The 8,987-nt window shown below is 37.9% G+C and overlaps 1 pseudogene; it reads left to right on the forward strand.

The window, feature by feature from the left end:
* Window positions 1-1,018: 1,018 nt before the first annotated feature.
* LOC149261930 (uncharacterized) lies at window positions 1,019-2,503 on the forward strand (annotated as a pseudogene).
* The last annotated feature ends 6,484 nt before the right edge of the window (window positions 2,504-8,987 follow it).

The raw sequence follows: 8,987 nt of genomic DNA on the forward strand, positions 1-8,987 counted from the left end.
TCTCATTATTATTATTATTGTTGTTAGGGGTATTATTAGAGAAATTATTATTAATGAGAGGTTTATTATTAATTAAATTATAATTAATAAGAGAGTTATAATTGGAGGGAACACTATTTGAATTAGAAAGTGAGGAGATATTATTATAATCATTAATATTGTTAGGGTTAGTTTAGTAAAAAATTTAGTAGTGATAGAAGAATAAGAATATTAGAATCAACACTTGAGGATGAGGAAGATTTTAGGCAGGATAAGGAATGAGGAAAATTCGACAATCCAAGGGATGAGGAATGAGAAAAAATTGACAATCCAATGGTGGAGGAAGATAGGTTAGAGGGGGCTTTGGCAGATTCGGCTTTAGCTTATTTGGTGGAGGGGACTTTGATGGATTCGGCTTAGAATGGATGTTTGTTACATTTTTTATCATCCAGATGAGTTTTTATTAGCTTAATTATATAATAATAATAATAATATATTATAATTATTAGCTTTTTGATACCTTGTATAAATTTTAAGTTTTGAACCATCAAAATTACGAGTACTTTAAACTGCATTATGTTTCCAAGTGATCAACATAAAATAGGTTCTATTTCTAATAATTTTTAAATTTTAATGGTTATAAATATATATATATATATAACCCAATTATTTGAAAATCTGTTTTGACCCAAGTGTTAATTTTGACAGGTGGACGAATTGGGGGCTTCGATGTTGTATTAAAATTACAATGCTTTGTTTTAAATATGCATATATATATATATAGATAGATAGATAGATATAACCCAATTATTTGAAAATTTGTTTTGACCCAAGTGTTAATTTTGACAAGTGGAGGAATTGGGGGCTTCGATGTTGTATTAAAATTACAATTCTTTGTTTTAAATATGGGTTTATAAATATATATAACCCAATTATGTGAAAATCTGTTTTGACCCAAGCCTTAATTTTGATAGCTGGATGAATTGGGGGCTTCAATGTTGTATTAAAATTACAATTATTTGTTTTAAATATGCATTAGATGGAGCTTATTATTTATTTAACTCACCGAACACCTTACGCAAGTCCACAGACCTGCGGTTTGGAGACGGGTATGCAAATCCGACGTCAATCTAGCTTTGGTGGAGGGGGAGGAGGACAAAGCTTGGTGGAGGAATTCTTCGCCCATGATCCCTTTGACAATCCTTTTTTTGGGCGCCCATTCGGGGGCTTGTTCGGCCCTTCGAGCAACACTCTGGTTGGCTCCTATAGCCTTTTTGGGTTGATGAGGGGGAATATGGGCATGGGAATGGGCATCCTGGACAATGAGCCATTTCTTAGCCCTTCCAATGAGGTTTTTATTGATCATAGGCCCTTTAATTTGGCACAACTGCAAGGCCAATGGGGACCTGTGATTGAGGAGCTCCTTAATGATAATGAAGCTCCAGCATGTGAATCTAAACTTGCTAGCACAAAGCCCATAGTTGAACACCCAGAAGAGGAGGTTGTTTCAGGCGATGTAGAGGATGAATCAAGAAATATCAGACAACAGTACCAATCATCATAGACCCACTAGAATTTTACTTTGCAGTCATTCAGCTACCATAGATCTACAATTTATGGGCCCAAAGGTGTCTATTATGCTTCTTTATCTAAAAGGAGGGTTGGTCCAAATGGAATGATGGAAGCAGAACATCATGAGAAAGATAGCTCTATTGGTATTGAGAATAATGGAGTTTCTCAGGAAATTGGTGATAAGATGCATGTTGTCTGTACGAAACAAAATATAGATGGTAGGTAGAATACTGTAGAGACTCTTAACAACTTCACTGAAGAGGAAGCTGTCAAATTCAATGAAACTTGGGAAATGCATGCAACAAGTTATTTCCTTAGATCAAGAAGTAGATCAAGGATGCTAGAAGGCAACAGTTTTTCATATCTGTTAGCTTATCGCTAAAGGAGAATCTGCCTCGAGTTTTAATCAATCTCACGTCCATGAATAATGCCAAAATGGGAAACTCCAGAATCGGAGTCAGATGGAACCCCAACGGAAAGGGAATAAGAGGGGAAAGCCAAGGAAGCCAAGGAGGCCAATAAAGCAAAGAAGGCTAATGCATTTATCCAAACAACAGGCAGGAGACGTTAAACATGCTTGCTTGCTTAGATAAGATACAATGTTGTAAAGACTTTCTTTAACCCGGTTCTCCACCACACATACACATCTAGCAAGCAAGCGAGAGCAAGCCCCGCCGGTTCTGACATGAAGTGGGCATTCTCTAGGGTTTTCATTAGTATTCCCGGTTCTATATTTTCAGATTGCTATTTTTCTTGCCGAAACTCTTTCATCATCACAGATCAGAATTATTGGAACGTTTCCTTGAACGAATTTGATGTGGAAATAGAAAGATCAGTAGAATAAGGATGTTAAAGGCAATAGAAAGGTAGTGGATCATCTAGCAGACCTCAACTTCGTTTTCCCTCTACTGAAGGTCATTCATATGCACGGCCTAGAGTTAGAAGATATTAAGATCTTTTGTTGTTTAAGAGCTTAAATGAATGTGTCTGTCAGGTCCTTTAGAGAATGGAAACTGAGTTGGTGATGAGATAGAGCAACCAAAGAAACACCAGAAGAATATGAGATGTCGATAGAGCAACCAAAGAAACACCAGAAGAATATGAGATGTCGCTTGTTCATGTTCATGGTGTTGTTGTAGAAGATGATTATGAAAAATTATTTATGTATTGAATGGTATGTTGGTTTATGTTATGGGATATGTATGATACCCTCATGTTGCCTCTAGTGCTTGAGAAAGGCCAGATCACGTCATTGTCGTTTGGAACTTGGAAGGTACAATGGACTTCACTACTATTAGATTTAATTTAGGTCTTGTCAAATTTTCTGTTTCTGTTTTCAATTGTTTCAAGCTTTTAGGGTTGATTTTGGAGTTTTTTGGACTGGTTTTGATGTTGTGCCTACAGAGAAAAGGCTTCAAGGAAAAATTTAAGGATGGAAAATTTTCTTAAAGTTTAAAAACATTGGTGAATCTCACTAATACCTAATATGCAAACTATAAAATGTTTATTGATATATTTGTAAATTATTCAAATTCATAATGATTTTATATATAGTATCTATATAATGTTGGAAATTTTTAAGGTAAAATAATTTTATATTCTAAAATTTGGGCGAATCGTTTTTTATAAAAATTGGAAATTGGCGAATCTTTTTTGTGGAAAAATCATGGAAAATTAGCCCACCGGACGAACATTAGCCCCTAAAATTTTCCATGAAAGGCTTCTTCCATGGAAAGTTGTGTTTTTCTATGAAATAAAGTTTGCAACTCACTAGATTTACTCACAGCCCAAAGGAATTGAAGCTTCTTGTTTGGCCGATATCTTAGAAAGGAAAATCTTAGGTTTTTTTGATTGCATGTCTCTTTGAATAAATAGAAATTACCTTAAATGTTGTTATATATAAACCTTGTGACCTTGTTTTGCTCGTACCTACTTGAATGTAGATCTACAAAATTGATTCGATATGCTTTTATGGGTCGTACTTTAATTTTCTTTATGCATTTTGAAATTTTGTTTACATAATTTGAATTTTTGCTGCCCCCATATACTACCTAAAGTGGCTTTCTCTATTCAAGAGTCCTTTTTGTGATTAGGAATAATTGGAAATCCCATTATTTTCCCTCAATTGTTTATATGTATTTTTGGAATTGAGAATTATAGTCAAACATTTATTGTCATTGATGTCATTGGAAGATCAATATGGTGAAGGTCGTAGCATGAAGCAGTCACCATTTGGTTTTTTCAATTAGAATATGAGAAATTGAGATCGTAATTGGCTAGGAATCACTTATATCGACCTGTTGCACACCTCCCTCAATAAAGTGGCAACAATTTTGTAGAGCCCTTGATTCAGGGGTATACATGAAAGATTTGGGATGAGGTTACCAAATGGTGAGTGACTCAGTTTGTAGCTACATTTTCTCCCTTTGTTTATTATCTATCGGAGTCGAAGTAGGTGGTTTTGAGTTGATCTCTATATCTCTAGGTTTGCATTATATTTTTGCTACAAAATCATTTTCAATTTCTGAACATTCTTGCGATAGCTACAATAACATCTTCACTGTAAAATTCTTTACCCTATGTCATACAATCAACCACTTACAACAGATGAAACAACCAAAATACAGATTTCAATGCTCCTCAAAAGATTAGGCATGCATGGAAACTTTGACATGTTTAGAGAAACTCCCAAACAACAACTTCACCGGAAAACCTTACAACCCTGAATTTGACATATTTTCCTGCATCCCCCAAATAAAAGTTTGATGGTGAAAGCTTACAACCCTGAACATATCTACCTTTCTTCCTGTCTCCTTCAAACGTAAGACATTAATCCACAATTTGCAATGCTCATCAATCTTTGATATTTTCATCTCTAGCTTTGGCTCCAACATTCCCTGAATCAATCTTATCATAATCTCTTGAGGTATCTTCAGTGGTTGCATCCATTGCAACAACTTTGGCTACAACTTCTCTAGGAGGGGGATGATCAAACTTACAAGTTTCACTTGTTAGCTCTGCTTCATGTTTGAGCATTTTTTAGGGTCAGGGACAGCTTGGCTGTGGTGTTTTCCGAAAAAGAGGGGCTAGCAACAGTTCATTCAATCTTTCCCCTTCTATTTGCTTTACCTTTATAACTCCCGCCACCTTCATTTCCTCCTTCCCTTCCTTTCTCTTTACCCTCCCTATCATCATTATTTTTGTTTGCTTTTATAAACCCTACCTAAACCCTGTTTAACCAGCTCCTGGGTCATGTTGTGTTTTAACACTACTAAGCCCCGCTAACCCTTCATAAAAGCCAAATAACCTTAAACCCCGCATAAACCTCTAAAACCTCTTTTAAACACATTTTTATTTTTATTTAATCCCCGACGCTAACCTTTTTAAAGACATTATAACCCCGCGCATATGATAAAAAATCATGACCCTAAGCCTTAATAAAGCCCGGGCCCACCTGTGCCTGTCACATCAACCCCGAAGCACATGCTTGTTACCTCAACCATCCGATCGCGCCCACTTGATGATCCAACGATATTCACAGTTCCCGCTCTCGTAACTTGCGCGTACGTTAGGCAGCGGGGAAAGCAGTTTCCCACCAGACCTACCTGCCACGCATCATCATTTAACTTGATCACATGCCCTTGTATGTAAACCGCCTATCCCAAAAGAGTGGTGTGGGGAGACCACTTACTGCTCTTTCAATATGGCCCCCCCACCCATTATCGCGTGTTCAACTCCATCACCTATCAACCGTCGGATCTCCTTGAGCTTGATCCGACAGCCCTCATTTTATCTTCTTTGTCATTTCATGATAGCTCCGCCAGCGCAATCTTCGCTGTTGATTTTATCATCGGATAGCTGAGATCTGTTCCGTTGTTTAATCTACCTCTGTGTCTTCCATTGCTTCCCGCTATCAAATCTCGGTTGTCCATCTAAGCCATCCGATGTCCAACGTTCATTCTCGGTTCCTCGTCCATTTTCAAGGCATTTTTCAGTGTTTTTGGCTTGTTTTATGCGCACGAAGAAGCCAAAGATGATCTAGCGACCTGAGCATTAAACCCTCAGCTACTGCATTCAACACCATGTACCTCTGAAGGACAAGAAGGACCACCTTGAGTAGATAAAGGACTGCAACAATTATGGAAATGCATTCAAATTAAATTTTACCTATTCAGGAGTACATCAAAGTACAGAAAGAGCCATTCTGTTTCATTAAAACATTCAGATTCTAGCAGAAGACCCATATCTAACTGTAAATGCAGTTGGTGGCCAACTAAGACACCTCCACGCATAGCCTAACAGAGTAATTTTGTAAACAAATTCTATATATACCCAGAAAAATGATGTAATCAGGTTGGTGAGTGTTATTTTGTTGTAAGCTTCAACTTCTGGAGACTGTAACTACTGTGTAACCTGCAATTTCTGGTCTGCATTTCCAACTAATACAAACTTCTTTTGTTGTTGATTTCTCACTTTCCACTTCTCCTTCTTGTTCCGGGATGTGCCTGTTTTACATTTATTCATGTGCTGCTAATGTTTAGCATTAGAGGGGCTGTCATCCCACATCTATGTTAGGATTTAGCATGTATCATTAAATCTGTTTGTAGGTTTCTATTGTTTTAATGCCAGAGAGCTGTTGTCCTGTCTGTGTATTAGAAAATAGATATACAGGCCTCTTAACTAGTTGCAGCCGGCCATCACAGGGTCTTGTGCATCTGCTGGTGTGGTCAATCTTCTACATTATCACCTTATCCTCAAACTATGAGTAATTGGTGGTCCAAAGCCTTGTAGTCTGGGGGTGTTCACCCGTGTCTGGGGTCAATCATAGTAGGAGTGGTTATTTGGCTTGAATATGCAGCATTTCTTACATTCATCCACCATCTATCCAACACTTTTGTTGAGTTTGTAATGTTCCCGAGCATCTTTGATATACAACCTAGGAGAGTTTCTTGGGGTGATAACATTAATTGCACCGTTGCCGGGGAGAGGAGAATTGAAGCTCAGCTTCACTGGGAGAACGACACAGCTTCAAGCTTTGATGACAAACAAGGTTTGAACATAGTTTCTAGTTGTAATTATCTGTCTGGCGACTCCATTGGAGGGACACCATCATTTGGCGACTCCACATTGAAGTTCTGGCTTAGTTTGTGAGACACACTCGAAGAAATCCTCTGAAATCTCTATTTGAACCAATGCCTGAACCTGAGAGGACTGTTAAATCAAAGAAAGCTTCACAGAAAGGGGCATCAGGATCAGGTAAGCCTAAGAAATCTAATTCATCTCTGAAATATAAAGTTATTGTTGAAGATTTGCCATTTGAAGATTTAGAGCACAACACTGCTAATAAGGAAAAATCTGTAGAGATTAGTTCAACCCCTTGTGCAGTTAGTTCTCCTTTGAATCTCAGTCCAAAAAAAGCTTCACATTCAATCCAAAACATCCCTTTATCTCTGCCATCCATTACATTACTCCCTATCATTCATTCTGCTAGTATTCTTCCGCATTTTCCAATCATGGCAAGACAACAAGCACCTACGAGGATTGAGAGAATTGTAGCTGCCAGATGTGGACCATTGGTATTACCCGTGCCTTTCAATCCTATGCCTATGGGAGAATATCAAAAATATATGCCTAAATTCACTAGAACAGAGGGAGTAACAGCAGAAGAACACCTTGAAGCTTTTTATAGTTATGTTGATAACTTAGATATAAGTGAAAATGATGTGTGGATGAGAGTTTTTGTTCAGAGCCTTGATGGAGAGGCTAGGAAGTGGTTCAGAGAATTACCCCAGAGATCTATAACAGATATTGAAGCATTAGATGATGCATTTTTGAAGCAATGGGGAGATAAAAAGGATTTGTTGTATTACCATACTGAGTTTGGTAATCTAAAGAGGGAAAATGGTGAATCAATACCTGATTTTAATAAAAGATTCAATCGAATGTATAGTAAGATACCAGCTGAGGTAAAACCTACCCCCACTTCTGCCAAACTCACTTATGCCAATGCTTTTGACTCTGATTTCTGCCTGTTATTGAGAGAAAGGAGATGTGCTACACTGGCAGACATGCAGGATGCAACTCTAGAAGTAGAATCTAATATCATGGCTGCAGAGAAGCTAAAGAGTCAAGCTGATAGGAGAAGATAGAGAAATCAAGCTTCTACTTCTTCTGCATCATCTTCAGAGCCTAAATTAGATAAAATGACCAAGATGATAGAGTCATTGGCTGCTGAAATTTCTAAGCTGAAAGTGGAACAGAATTCAGGGAAAACAAGGCAGCAAAACACATTTTCTCCAAGAAATCCAAATCCATTCAGAAGAGCAAATGAACAGTTACAAATAATGCAAAGGGGTGAAGAATCAAAAGAAGATCAGAAAGTTAAGGCTCCTTTCCAAAATGTAGTCATGGAGGAAGAACAATTTGAAGAAGATGAGGATGAAATTCACTGTATGGAAGATAAAGGCAGTGTTGCATTTTTGACAATGGCTGAGTATGAACAATCTTTACTGCAAGAACAAAATAGTCAGGAGTGGGATAGAGAAGTTGTCCTACAATATGAGCAGCAGCAGAGATATAACCTGAGGTCTAATGCAAAGAATATCAAGGAGAATGCTGCCCAAAGGGCTGCTGTCCAAGCAGAACCACAAAATATCAGGCAGAGAGGACCAGCAATTGATCCAGTCATCCTCAAAGCTCTAGTTCAAGAGGTAAAAAGTTATGATATGTCATCCTCTTCTTTCAGCTTTGAATCAAAAGTTCAGAAATTGAAAATATCTGTGCCCCTGGTTGAGTTGGTGAAGAGTGAAATATTTAGGAAGCCTATTCTTGAAACCCTTGAGCTAGAAACCAAACAAACCTCCACTGACTCAGTCAATTTGCAAGATGACAAGCCTGCCATTGTGCTCAGCCCCATGATTGAACCTGCTGATAATAATTCTCCATATTTTTATGTCTCATTGACCATTCATGACAAAATCCTCCACAATTTCCTGCTAGATATAGGGGCCAGCCACAATTTGATGCCTAAAGCTGTCATGGAAGAGTTAGGCCTTGATATCACTAGACCCTATCATGATTTATTTTCTTTTGATTCAAGGAAGGTGAAATGTCATAGATTGATTAAAGATCTGGCCATTACCTTAACTGAGCTGCCCATGAAGAGTATGATGATGGATATTGTGGTAGTAGATGTCCCTCCTAAGTTTGGCATGCTGTTGTCTAGAGGTTGGATTAAGAGACTAGGTGGTGTTAGGTGCCTAGATTTACCTCAGGCTGAAAAGGTAAGATTCTAGGTCCACATCAAACCACGCTCAGCCTCGTAGCTAGCCCTACGAGGACAGGAGAAGGCTCTCTCCAGGTCAATCTCAGCAAAGGATAATCAGATGGGGCTTGAGATGACCAATTTAACAACTAATCTTAGGCTAGGTATGAAG

This window comes from Pinus tabuliformis, chromosome 6, assembly GCF_031772625.1.
Source record: "Pinus tabuliformis cultivar Carrire ecotype Pingquan chromosome 6, CPIR1, whole genome shotgun sequence".
Lineage (NCBI taxonomy): Eukaryota > Viridiplantae > Streptophyta > Pinopsida > Pinales > Pinaceae > Pinus > Pinus tabuliformis.